The following is a 14,411-nucleotide window of genomic DNA, read 5'->3' as shown; positions in this document are numbered from 1 at the left end:
AAGAATATGGAAAATCCGAAACATGGGTTTTGTCCACAACAGACCAAGTTAGTTTTGCGCAGAGCATTTTTCCCAAATTCGGTCTGTATTGAGAGAAACAGAAGGTTCTCTGAAGACATTTTTCTGAGATTCGTTGTGTGGCCGTTTTCCAAATTATCCCAGTTGCAATGCCAAATTCAACCTGTTTTTGTTGAATGATTGATGGAGAGATATTGCGGATATGATCTTGCTTATCAATTTGTTGAGAACAATCCAATTTTGTAATGAGAATGATATTGTAATCATGTATGTTGTAACTGCTCTCTACTCTCTTTGTATTTAAATGAAAACAGAGATCAGAGAAGGGGATGGAGAATTAGTGATTCAGAAGGAGGGATTCGGAGTTAAAGATTCATGATTCATGATGGGATAGGATAGGAGGAAAAGGAGATCATTGCATTACCATTGTAATTCTCAAAGCTTTTTTTGTTGTAATGATTTCACAGTTTGATGATTAATAAGTAAAAGGGTTTCTATTCATTCACCTTATCTGAAGTAGCCCAGTGGCATCCACTGGCGGCTAAGGGCCCTGGTGGATTAAGCTACTGCTTTGTATTGTATCTTTACGATTTCTACAGTGTGATGGTTTGATTTAATTCTTATTTCTTTGAATCATATTGCTTTACAGTTTCATGTTTTTACAACGTGCTGTTCTAATATTTTATGAAATTGTTTTATTGCATAGCTGTGATTGGATCACGTGGTCATTCCTTTCCATCATAACATAGATTATTATCCTTTTAAACTTATATTGTTATGTTGTTCATTTAAGTATAATGTTGTGCTGTTCATATTCATACTTTGATGTTTACTACATATTGCGGTTCATTTCTATTAAAATAGCTTTGTTGTTCATTCCTACTAAATAAGCGTTGTTGTTCATTTCTTTTCTGCAAGTATTTGGTTTTGCTTTTAAGTATTATTGCAGTGAGCGTGTTTATTCCATTTCTGTTAGCAGCATTATTGATTTATCATTTCCAGTTAATTGTTTTTTTGTGGATTAAAAGATCAACAATTGTAAAGGACATTGGCTATCGATGCCTAAGTTCTCAGATTGGAGATCTTGCCTATGATTGATTTTCATTTGCATCAGTTTACAGGGGAGAGAGTTATCATTACTGAGTCCTCGATTGATGGTTGTTTGAGTGAATGATTTAGTTGAGAACATTTCAGTTTCTTACTGTTCAGATTAGATTTTGTTTCCAGCATTCATTTACTTTTGGATTTTAAGAAATATACTACAAAACATTACTCTTGAGTAAATAGCCACCTCAGACAGAGTACACTCTTGAAATAAAAATCGTCCCCGGGTTGACAATTAATGTGAGGATAATTAGGAGTTAAAAAGACACCTTTTATCGCTCAACAACTGCTTCCGGAATTGTGTTGTTCTTTCTTTCTGCCACACCATTCTGTTCAGGAGTATATGGTGTAGTATTGTCCCTCTTGATGCCAGCCTCTTTACAAAAATCATGGAAGTCATTAGATTCATATTCAGTCCCATTATTAGTTCTTAAGATCTTGATCTTCTTGTTGTTTTGATTCTTGATTAGGGCTTTGAAGTGTCGAAACCAAGAGAACACTTCATCCTTCATTTTCAAGAAGTATATCCAGGTCTTTCGAGAATAGTCATCAGTAAAAGTGAGATAATATGAATATCCTCCCAAGGAGTTCACAGGCATCATACCAGATATGTCTGAGTGAATTAGTTGTAATATATCAGAGGTCTAGCTTTGACTTGAAGGGAATGGTCCCCTTTTGATCTTTCCTTCGGCACATCCCATACGTACACCTTCTTTCTCTACTTGGAATTCAGGCATCCCTGTTACCATTTGTCTTACATCGGGTAGAGCTTTGTAATGAAGGTGGGCAAACCTCTGATGCCAAAGTTTAGACTAAAGAGTTGCGTCACAAGACATGACACCTAGCGGACTTCCACCAACCTGATATAAAGAATCAACTCAAAACCCAAGAGTGAAAGCATCTCTAACATTACTTTTCCATATACGTACCTTGCCATCACTGAAGGTTACTTTGTAGCCTTTGTCTTCCATTGCCAAGATGGATACCAGGTTACTTTTGAGATCGGTACATATAATACATCTTGTAAGTGAATCGTATTACCTAGATTCAATTTGAGAGAAACATTGCCTACACCTTTCACGGGGTATTTCATGTCATCTCCAAGGACAATTTCCACGTTAGTTTCTTTCTCTACCAAATTATGGAGTACTTCTTTGTAACTAGTGAAGTGTCTTGAGGCACCACTATCAATGAGACAAATTCCCATTGAGTCTGAAAGAGTGGAGGTAGATAGAGTAGCTGGTAGATAATATTCAGCCTGCTTATTGTCAACAACGTTAGATTCATACCTGGAATTTCTAGCCTTCTTGAATGGTTTCCCTCTTCCTTGATTTCTAGCATTCCTTTTACCTTTGCTGTTGAATTTTCCATTCCTTCGATTACCATGAGAGGGATTTTGATCATTGTCACAGTGAGAGTCCTTTATATCAGGGCATTCCCTTGCATAGTGACCTGCTTTATTGCAAATGAAACATCGTCCTTTTCTTCCACCCTTAGATCTAGCCTTTATTTTCGATTTAGACCCAGAATTATTTCTTTTCTTAGCATGAGAAGAAAATGCAGCAGGAGGACTTTTAGGCAAGGGAATTTCTTGCTCTTCTACCCTTATTTCTTCTTGAATGCATCTAGCCATTAATTCCTCGAAACTAGGAATTACATTATTGTTCAGAAGAGTAGTCTTGAACACATACCATTCGGATGGTAATCCTCCAAGAGTTGTGAGTGCAATTTCTATGTCAGTAATAGTCTCCCCAATATATAGGAGATCATTCTTGATCTTAGTCATTCTTAAGAAGTATGCTTGCATACTCTCATATTTACCCTTCTTGATTTCCCTCAGCTTATTTCTAAGAAATAAAACTTGATTTGCATCATTAACTTTAAATAAATTCACCAGTCTATCGTAGATTTCCTTGGAGGTGTCTAGATCAAAGATGTACACCACCAAGCGCTTCTCGATAGAGTCTTGGATGATCTTCTTTGCTTTAATTTCTCCATTCTTCCATTTGTTCCTGGCAGCAGGAGGTGCATTTAATGGAGGTTCAACAATGTTTCCTCTCTCCAACACTCCTTGATCCTCAAGGGTTAGATCGATAGACATCTTCCATCTGTGATAGTCAGCTTTCTCACGGAGCTTGTCTTCGGTAGGAAATAATGTTGAGGACCCCATTGTTCTTTTAGGATAGCTTTGCCAATCTTCTCTTCGGTGATTGCTCTTGCTCTTTCTTGGGCTTTGTCTTCACCTCAGCTGTGATACCATGTTAAGTTATGGTATGTTCTATTCTTATAACAGTTTACTTCATTTTCTTATTATATTCCACAGATTAGCAATCACATGTACATAAATTAAAGTGTAGATAGAACATTAAATGATCGACAGAAAAGAAGCCAAGATGAGAGACACAAGATGTGGTGGCTAGCTAGGGACAAACCCCACAATTTGTGGGGAAACTCTTTGATCAAATCTTCTTTTATCTTTAATAATTCAGTAGAGAGAAATAGTACAATAAATCTGATTTATATCAGCAGTAGCAAACCCTAGATTAGCAGCATCAGCATTAGCAGCTTCATCATCAAACTAGGGCAGACGATATCTCACACACCGACCATCGGATCGACTTGATTCCACCACCAAACGTTGCAGCGTCTAGAGGAGGTTCAAATGAACCTTCAGCACAGTTCAGATGAGGAGATCTTCTAGTCCATGCAAGTCAATCTTTACTTCTGCAGTTGCAGCTTCAGTTTCTGCAGCTTCTGGCTTCAAACTAGGGCAATCGATATCTTGAAAACCATCTGTCGGATTGACTTCATTCCACCACCAAAAGTTGCGGCTTTCAGAGGAGATATATATGGACCTATAGTGCAGTTCTAAGGAGGATATCTAATGGTCAATTCTAGTCAAACTTTGGATCTGCAGTTGCAGCTTCAGGTTCAACAGCTTTCGGCTTCACATGTGTGAGAGAGAGACCCTTTTCCGCGCAGTAGAGAAGACACTTGTTTCTGTGCAGTAGAGAGAGAGAGAGATGTGATGAGATAATTGAGTCCAAATGAGGAAAATTCCTCTTATATTTATACACAATGTTGGTGTTTGAATAGATGTGACTGTTGGGCTTCTGAGCCTACATGAGTTGTAGGTTGCCTTGATAATAATTCCATAATCAAAATAAATTCATATCTCCATGAATACTTATTAGAATCGGATGATATTTATATCAATCTTACACCTCTCGATGAGAGAAATCTAATAAAAATATTATCAGCCATGAATAAGATTACCCACATGATGTTTTTCCCTAGTTGCCAATTTTAACACTTCTTCATTTGCTAACATCTAGTTCAACCACCACTGCTTAGTTATATCTACTTCCTAAAATCTTGTTCAACTTACTATTTTGTGCCCTCCATGGTCATTTGGTCCTTTGAGCTCTCATATTTTCCAACTCCATTGTAACCGATTCCTTAATGCAAGGTTTTACACCACCATGCTCAGTGGGTTAGTAGGAAACAACTTTTCCTTCACCAACAACATTTCTATCCTTATAGGTTTGTGTTCAACAATCTCTCTTAAAACTCCTTGTGAATTTGGTCCTTAGATTTTGAGTACAATCAATACAATTCTACTACAAACTAGATATAATGTATCCTTCCATTGTCTTCTCCCCCCAAACGTCTATTCCTAGATTAACCAAGTGATTGTAATGCTTCAACATTATTGGATTTAAGATTTGACTTTCTTGTCTTCCTATCTCCTCAATGGTGATGTTGGGCTTCATCAAGCACATACAACCATTCACAAAAACTCGCTATAAAACTCTATCCATAACATTTCAAAGATTTCTTCATAGATGAATGTCTCCTTGAATTTTTACATTCTCCAACAAAGCATTGGGCCTTCCTCGCTAGCAAATATTTCATTATGTCATCAAAACAATCTTCCACTTGTGGTTTAGCCTGTATTTTCTTCATTTTTATAAGGCCACAAAATGATGTTGTGGTCCCAACAACATAACCATTTCTTGGCTCTAATTCGTAATCTAGGGTCCACTTGAGTTTCTAGAAAACATTGTACTAGTCTATCATTGACATTATCAATTCCTAATGTAAGGAAGGTCTCACTTGAGGAGTTTTACCAAGGTGTTGGAGAGGTGGGGATCTCTACATAGTGAAGTTATCATGTTGTGATGTAGTTCATTCAAGTAACATTCCATAAGCATTCATTTAACACTATGAAGTCCAACAACAACCATAATTTTTCATTAGGCTATGCTATGAAATTGAATTAGATTGTTGTAACTGGTATTAATAATGGAGAGAGATTCAAGCATTTATCTAAATGTAAAGTATAAAAACATAACATATTTATAAATAATTGTCAAGCTTATCAATCCAAAGTTGAATATAGCTACTTAGGCTATGATTTAGACTTAGCTAGTTGTGAGGCTCGACAAAAAAAGCTTAAGAGTAAGAAGTGAGTGTAGGATTAGGATTTGATCTGCGATTATGACTAGGATTATCTTTGAGATCATGATTAAGAAAAAAAAAATTTAATAAAATATTCAACATATACCTCCTATTGAACTTTAAAAATAAATTTACACCTCATTAATAATATTTGTGTAATAAATGACGACCATTAAATCATTTTTAAATCGCATTTGTAATATCCATTGTCAACAATTTTTTTCAATCTGATATTGTGCTTTTTATAAATAGTTTTGACCTAGATTTTGATGGGATTTTGACATATATTATATTGGCCTTTTTGGCTAAATACTTTTCAACCTTATTATCAACCTAATTTCCGACCCCTATTTAAAATATGGGCTGATAATAAAGTCACAGAATAAGTTGAAATCATGTTTTCATAAGTAATTTCAAGGTGCATTTCAGGCATTAAAAAAAAAGGGCTAATAGTTGTAGTGCTTGGTACATTCTCTTCTACTACTAATTAACCATAAATATGAAGATGATCAAAATCAACACGGTGAAAGAGGAATTGGATGTCCTTGGTGAAGAGATAGAGAGGTTGTAGATGATCATAATGGTTGGACAACTAAGGAGGATTTCACCCATTGGTTATAATTGTTCATCATTGGTTTTTTGAGAGGCACATTTTAATATTGCAAGTTATTCCTATAAATAATTCAACAAATTGGGCTCTTTTTCCCTACACTAAAGAGCACTTTGATAATCTTTCTGATTAATAAGTAGAACTGTGAAGAAGTGCTTAGAACAAAGGAGAACCCTATAGGATTTTGTACATTTAGAGTAGATCCATTGATAAAGATCTGTTGTATGAGGCCACAAACCATTGAAGCAACATATCCAAATGTCCTCTGTGAGAGTAGCTCATGAAAATCTTCTAGATATGAATGGGAAATTTCAACAAAGGGAATATCCTCAGATTTTTCCACTATAAATGGACTAGGAACAACCTTGGAAGGGGTTTCTTTACCTAAAGGATAAGAATGAGTTGAAGGAGGAACAAGACCTTAGGGAGCCTGATTACAAACTATGCCTTTATATGAGAAATCCTGGGAAGACGATGGCATCTCCAAGGCACCCTCTCATAAGTGAAGAATCAAGAGCACAATAACATCCTCGCAACTATTATAATCAAATATGGGAAGATGATCTTCTAATTGATTACCTTGAAGAAAGAGACGTTGAATCCAACAGGGAATCCTTGATTTGAGCTCCTATGAGAGTTTGGAGTCCCTTATTAGATATTTAGATCTCATCTAAAAAAGGAGAGAGTCTCCAAACAACATTTTTATTGAGATCTAGAAGGGGCTCTCATAGATTGCCTCTCTAAGTACGTGGGTAGCTCTAAAGATCTTGAGAATGAATATAGAGTTGCTAATACAAGGAATGGGGCAATTTGAGGCCTATTCATTGTTTCCCTACAAGAAATTCCTGCACATTCTCTATATTATCTATTTTAGAAAGTGTAGAGGCCTCCCCTGAGAGCCCTTCGAATCACCAAGATTTTACATCTCCAGTCCAAGTCGAAAGAGGAAATGAGGGAGGCAAGGGCATGAAAGGGAGAAAGTTTGAAGCAGGGGTTCTATGGCACCAGACACCACCACATCTGTAAGGAAAACCACCCCTCGGAGGCACATCTCTAAGAAGAGGGTTTCCGCCTCTGGAAGGGAAGGAATCTCATTGCTAGAAAACAAAGGTTACAATGGTTCGAGCCTGGAAAAATTTAATTCCAACCCAACGATTAATATAATGAAGGTTCAATATACTCTTTAATTTTTATTCTTAAATTAAAATATTAATATTTTGTCAAATCATTTTGAAAATTAGGTGTTTCAACCAAATTTGAAATTGAAAATCCTAACAAAATATCAAAATTACTCACCAAAATTTGACATGGAGACATTTTAAGGTAGTATCCATGCTAATATTAAAAATTCAACCTTATATACAAGAAATGACTACGAAATTTAGTCATAGGTTAATTATCAACATGAGTTAGAGGTAAAAGTTTGTGGGCATTACCGCGGAAGGAATTCAACACCTGGGAGTCATAGTCAACCAGAATTCCTAAGCATTAAACATCAACATGTAAACATTCACACCTCTCCCATATTAGGTAATTCGAATTTTGTTTCCTTTCTCTTCAGACATTTCCATTTTCTAAATTCTCACAAGATATTCATTGGCGCACTCTTCAATCCATTTCATACCTACGGGCTTCTGGATATGCACCATATCACCTTGAATTCATATTCCCATTCACTGGGTATGTATTCTTGCTTATCGCTACAATTCTACAATGTGGATTCTTCTGAATAAAAGTGAAAATAAAATGGTGAGGTCCATCAATACATTTCATAGAGGAGATGGGTTACTATCACCTCCAAACAACACTCTATCCTCCCCCTTGCACCACATCACCTCACTTATATCCTCTTCGACCCACTGATAGAATAGTTTGAAATTTCTATGGTGGTATTTGAATGATGGACCTCTCGAAGAAAAATTCACGAATGATCCCATCTTCAGCAAATTTCTCTCTAATGGTTTCATCTTGATGAAATTTTCTAGCTAGGCCCTCAATAGTGGATCCGTGGTCTCGTGCACAGATAAGCAAGTTGAAGGGATTCACTTGCTCTAAAAGAAACTAAGAAATGAAGCCTATTCATACCATGGTGATCTAGATAAGATATTTTAAGGGATTCACTTGCTCTAAAACCAGCTAAGAAGTGAAGCCTATTCACACCATGACAAGCTAATTCAACTTCTTTAGAGCTTACAGGATGACGAGGGGTTTTCAACGTAGTTAAATCTCATTTTAGTAGTTTACAAGACTGGTGCATAGAGTTGTGTCCGAGATTGCAGATCCCTACAAACCAATTAGTTGAAATTCCCAACAACTTTCACACCTCCATGAGACTATTGAGATTTTGCAAACCACTATTAGGGTTATAAGACAGGTGAGAAAGCTGAGAGAATTGATGGATTCTAAAGGTTCTAGAAGCAAGTTAGACCTCATGAAATATTCTCAAATGTATAATTAAATTGAAACCCTTAGAAAGGAAGGGGATGTTCTAGGCATCGAGGTTGTGGATGAGGAGATACCCTGGTTAATGGAAGCAAGGAACTTATTGCAATCAGAGGCGATGAAGGTTTTTGAGAGAGGAATGGAGGCTTTGAACTAGGCTAAAGTAGGAAGTGCCTTGCAACTGTATTACAACATGGGGGAATTGAGGTCCATTATGGAGGCCATGATTAGTAAATATAGGTCCTAAGTTGTGAAGCTTGTGAGTTGGGTATTGGACATGAAGGCCATATTGGTTAGTTTTGGTTTGGGCTTTGGATTGCATGGGATTCAGAAGAGTGGCACACCACATATCGGAGGCAGTCTAAACTTTGAAGGAAAAGTAGGGATTTTGGTAGAGGATGGGATCTTGTATGGACCAGTTGCATTTGACTATCATTATAGTGTGGCATTTGCAAAGGGTGTCATCGAAGAAAAGGGATCCTTTCATGTATTCTTTGTTTCTTGAAGAAGTAATGCAAGTAATGTAGGTATGTACTTGTAAGTAAATGCTACCATTGATTTCTTGATCTGCAATTTACAATCTTTATAACTAGCACTTGTTTTGGTGAATATATATATATATATATATTATCGATATATATATATATATATATATATATATATATATATATATATATATATATATATATATATATATACTATTAATTTTCATGGGATGTCACAGGGATTTTAATAAAAAATATCACTTGAGCCATATAAACTGACTACAAATTATCCTTCATATTCAATTTTTTGATAAAATCTACTTGATACCATTATTGGTTGTGCCTCCTATTCAAACCTTTCATAACAAATCCCTTCATATGATCAACCCTATAATTTAGAATTTCTTTGTTTGACACACATAACAAAAACATTCTCCCAATGTTCACTACACAAACTATGATCTCTATTGCCAACATCTGATAAAATGAGATCAATTTTCTGCTTCTACATACTACCTGGTTGTTTTCTAGTAGACTATATATGATATCAATACCAGAAGGCCAAAAAAAAACATAGGACTAAGCATTCTGGTTTTCTACTTGGAGATGTTTTCCACCTGAGATTTCTAGCCTACAAATCACGAAAATCCTTCATACTCCTTGCCTATGCCTTTCAGTCACTTGATGCCCAACTTGAAGAGAAGGTAATATATCATGTTCATCTGCAACTGTATGTTCCCATGCTTGTGTTGGATGTGATTGTTGGTTCCTCCTCTTGCCCAAGTTATGAGTCAAGAATTTTTGTTCACATTGATCAATTGGATGAGCTTACTATTTAGCTTGCACATCTTGATCATGGTAGAGTTCATATTTCCATCTGTATGCAACAACATATTCCTCTTCATGTTCTCCTTGTTGAATTTCTTCTTGATGATATGAGCCATAATCTCTATAAGGAACAATTCATTGCACAAGTATGAAATTTCTTAGACTACATAAATCTTAATACACAGAAAACAGACCAATGTGAATGTGAACGAGAATATATGTTCTGTTGATGATCCATAAATGTTTCAACCAATTTTCTCCAAGGAAATGTACTTTTAATCAATAAAGAAAATATTGTGGGATGCGAGTCTCCGAAATTATAATGAAATAAAGTAGCCACGTTATGGATTTCCATATTTACAGAAATATATAAACTGTTTAAATTGATAAAACATAAACTATAAAATGGAATTGAAAAGAAGAGAAACAATCTACTTTAATTATACCAAGTTCAAAACATTTATCCTGAGTTGTCTGATGTCATAAGAAGGATTCATGCTCAAAATTAAATTTATCAAATAACTGCTACAAGGTTTCAATTGAATGGATTATTTTATGTTCAATTATGGGAAGTCTAACTTTCAAACTAGAAGAACAATACTTCAACTATGTTAAATCTAATTGGAAAATGATAACACTAGATTGGTCGATTCTAAACTTTAGGAATCAGGGCATGGTAATTTTGTCACTAAATTGTAACAAACAATACAAGGACTCATTCTATATATTTATATATCTATATCTATATCTATAGCTATATATATCTATATATCTATATATCTATATATATCTATATATATATATATATATATATATATATATATATATATATATATATATATATAGGTTGTCGACAGTTTGATATAGTGAACACATCCTTGCTACAGATAGTGAATGCATCCTATTATGACTATTTATGAAATATTGTGAAAGGTTCATTGTAATTTCTTTGAGCAGTGTTCTATCTTTTCCACAACCTCTCAAAATTTGCAGATATATTTGCGATCTTGAAATTGTTTCAACTTTAAATTGATTTGTTGTTGGTATTCTAGAACATTGCACTTGACCAAAACACTCATCATCAAGTTGACCTTCGTAAATTTGTGCCTCCTTTTCTGATAACGGTCAATTTAATATTATTATTTTATTTTATTGATTATGTTTATATGAATAAAATAAAAGACACATGTCAATTGGGTTTATCTCAAGTAGTTGGGGGAAATAATTTTTATTGTCCCCACCTAGGTTCAATTCATGCAAGTGATATGATGAGCTTTGTTGTAGTGGATTTGAGCCTTGCTCAGTTTGCATTCTCTCCGGATTATTGAAACATGCATGTTCCTCATACAGGATGTAAAGATATTTCTCATCAACAAAATTAAGAGACCCATATTTTTTTTGTGAGAATAATGCTAATGCAGAAATGGTTAGTTATGAAGCAGTTGAAATAGAAGTAGTTATGAGCAGTTGAACAGGAATCGGTTGTGAGTAGTTAGGAATTAGTTAGGTGTTATTCCTATATAAGCATGATGTAATTGAGTAAAGATATGAATGAAATTGTGTCAGTTTTATTTTTAATTTGGTATCAGAGCTCAGGGTCTGAGCTTGGGTGAGAGCGCAGGTGTGGAAGATCCGGCTCCCTGAGACCTGCGTGAGGCCAGACTTGCTGTGTGTGTACCCGAGTTGGCGTGGTGAACCCCAGTTCCTGAGGGCGTTGTGCGTTGAAGGCGTGAGAGGCTGTGTAAAGCCTGCGTGAAGATCCGTGAGAGGTTGTGTAGTGCTTTTTTTTTTGCTGTGTGAGGCCAGTTCGTGGTGCAGCGTGAGAGCCGTGAGGCGGAGCTGCGTGTTGCTGTGTGTTGGTGCAGCGTGGTGTGAGGCCAGTTCGTGGTGCAGCGTGAGAGCCGTGAGGCGGAGCTGCGTGTTGCTGTGTGTTGGTGCAGCGTGAGAGCTGTGAGGCGGAGTTGTGTTGCTGCGTAATGAGAGCCGTTGTGCGTGTAGAAGCCGTTGGTATCCGTGTTGTGTTAGTGGTGAACCCGTTGTGCAGAGAGCTGCGTGGAGGTGTGCCACTTGAACGTGCCATTTGAATGATCCCCGCTGTGGTGTTGGGAGGACCATTGTTCACTGTTTAAGTGAAGAACCAGTTGAAAGAGGAGGTTGCTGCTGTTGCCACTGAGAAAGGAAGTCTGGGAAGAGGAGGCCGTTGTGGAAGAACCAGTGGTATTGGAGCTAGAGACCGAACCGCTTTCTTGATTGAAGTCTGTCTGCATTTGAATGATCCCCGCTGTGGTGTTGGGAGGACCATTGTTCACTGTTTAAGTGAAGAACCAGTTGAAAGAGGAGGTTGCTGTTGTTGCCACTGAGAAAGGAAGTCTGGGAAGAGGAGGCCGTTGTGGAAGAACCAGTGGTATTGGAGCTAGAGACCGAACCGCTTTCTTGATTGAAGTCTGTCTGCCTGTTGGTTAAAGTCGAAAGTGAAAGGGAGTCCGCTGAAGTCTGTTGGAGTAGTCTGCCACTGTGACTACTGTCGTTGGAGAAGGCAACAATCGAATTTGTTGAGTTGTCTTTGTGAAGAAAGTCTGGGTAAGCAAGCCACAGAGGTAGCCACCTAGCCTGTTGTGCAGATAAAAGGAGCAACCTTTTGCCGTGGAAGTAGCCGCCATTCAGAAGTTATGAAGTTTCTGTGATCGCTGTTTTTTAAAAGTTGTGAAGTGAAGTGAGGCAAAATCTTTGTGAAGATAAAAAAACAGAGCCGCTGAAATCCGTCAGAAAGTCCGTTGCCGCTAGCGAAATTTGGGTGTGGTGGTATTTTAGAAACTGTTGTGCCGTGGAGTTCTGGTGTCATATTGACTGTTGTGCCAAACCCTCGAAAAGCAGTTGAGTGCTGCGTGAAGGTCTTTGCAGAAACTGCTGTGATTCTTGGTTTTATTAACGGAACAAACTGCTGTGATTCATTGCACCGTGGTCATATTCTTTTTCAGTCGGCCCGGTTTTCTTTGTTTTGTTGCAAAAATCGTGTAAGTAGGTCTTGTTCAAGAGAGTGTTGTTAGTGAGCACCGTTTGTGACAGTGGGTCTGATTGGAGGAGCCCGGAGGGCCAAGGAGATCAGAGAGAGGCAGTAGAAAAGGCGTTTTGTTTGAAGTGTGATAAAGCTAACTGATATGTCTATTATTTTAGACTTTTTAGACAATGATCTTTTTAATGATCAATTTCTCATGAACCCATTTGGGATTAGCAGTGTTTTTGAGTTCATTGACAAAGAGTTTCATGTTGTTGAAGATCATGTCCCTGAAGAAATCACTCATGTTGTTGAAGATCATGTCCCTGAAGAAATCACTCATGTTGTTGAGGATCACGCTGTTGAAGAAATCACTGAGATTCAAACTTGCCCGGTTGTTAGAAGTTTTATTGAATCTACTTTGGAGGATACTACCATGGATGTTCTTCGAAGACCGCTCATGTTCAAAGATGACTGCATTCTGGTGACTCCTTCGTTGGTTCCTCATGGAAAGTGGGGAGAACATGAATTAAATTACCTTGTTCGAGATCTTGCATTGCCTCTCAATCCAAAAGAGGTTGTTGACCTTAAGTATGTAAGCAAGGAGCAAAGGAATTTCATCAGGAAATCCAAAAAGGTGAAGATGAAACTGCACCAGCAATGGAAAAGGAACAAGCATGGACCTTTTAATAAGAAGACAAAAATGAAATGTTTTGTTGTAAGCCTAGCTGAGACTTAGACCAGCAGGCAAGTTAAAGTTTAAGTCGTCATCATTAAGAATATATAGTTTGTTATATAGTTGGAATTAAGGGGGAGTGGTAGAAAGGTATTAATCCCAACTACCCTCTGTTAATGCAGTAGTTAGATCAATCTAGAGAATACAGCAGATGTTCAAAGTACAAGTTCTAGAAGTCAGTTAGGTATGGTAGAAAATCCGAGAATACAGCAGATGTTCAAAGTACAAGTTCTAGAAGTCAGTTAGGCATGGTAGAAAATCCATTTCTCCATTAAGGGAGGATGTGAGAATAATGCTAATGCAGAAATGGTTAGTTATGAAGCAGTTGAAATAGAAGTAGTTATGAGCAGTTGAACAGGAATCGGTTGTGAGTAGTTAGGAATTAGTTAGGTGTTATTCCTATATAAGCATGATGTAATTGAGTAAAGATATGAATGAAATTGTGTCAGTTTTATTTTTAAGTTTTTTTTCTTAGCTGTCATTTGTTTATGCATATTGTCTTCAGTTCTCAAATACTTATTTTTGAACTGCATTATCCCTTTTAATTCCTCTCTATAAATATTTCATTTAAATATCTAATTTATACAATTTCGTAAGGTTATGGATTTCTTAAGAAATCCTCTTATTGCATCTAATGTTGTCATTAACACGTTGCATAACTTATCAACTAATTTAGCATTGAAGTAAGCAATGCCCCCTGATTTTGTTTGCAATTTTTTTGCCTCTAAAGCA

The 14,411-nt window shown here is 36.6% G+C and overlaps 1 pseudogene; it reads left to right on the top strand.

The window, feature by feature from the left end:
* The window catches only part of LOC149169234 (conserved oligomeric Golgi complex subunit 5-like), a 133,318-nt pseudogene that overhangs the window by 35,648 nt on the left and 83,259 nt on the right, over positions 1–14,411 (top strand).

This window comes from Pinus tabuliformis, chromosome 4_2 (assembly GCF_031772625.1).
Source record: "Pinus tabuliformis cultivar Carrire ecotype Pingquan chromosome 4_2, CPIR1, whole genome shotgun sequence".
Classification (NCBI taxonomy): Eukaryota; Viridiplantae; Streptophyta; class Pinopsida; order Pinales; family Pinaceae; genus Pinus; species Pinus tabuliformis.
Note: the sequence above shows the minus strand (reverse complement) of the source record. Positions and strands in the feature narration are given on the sequence as shown.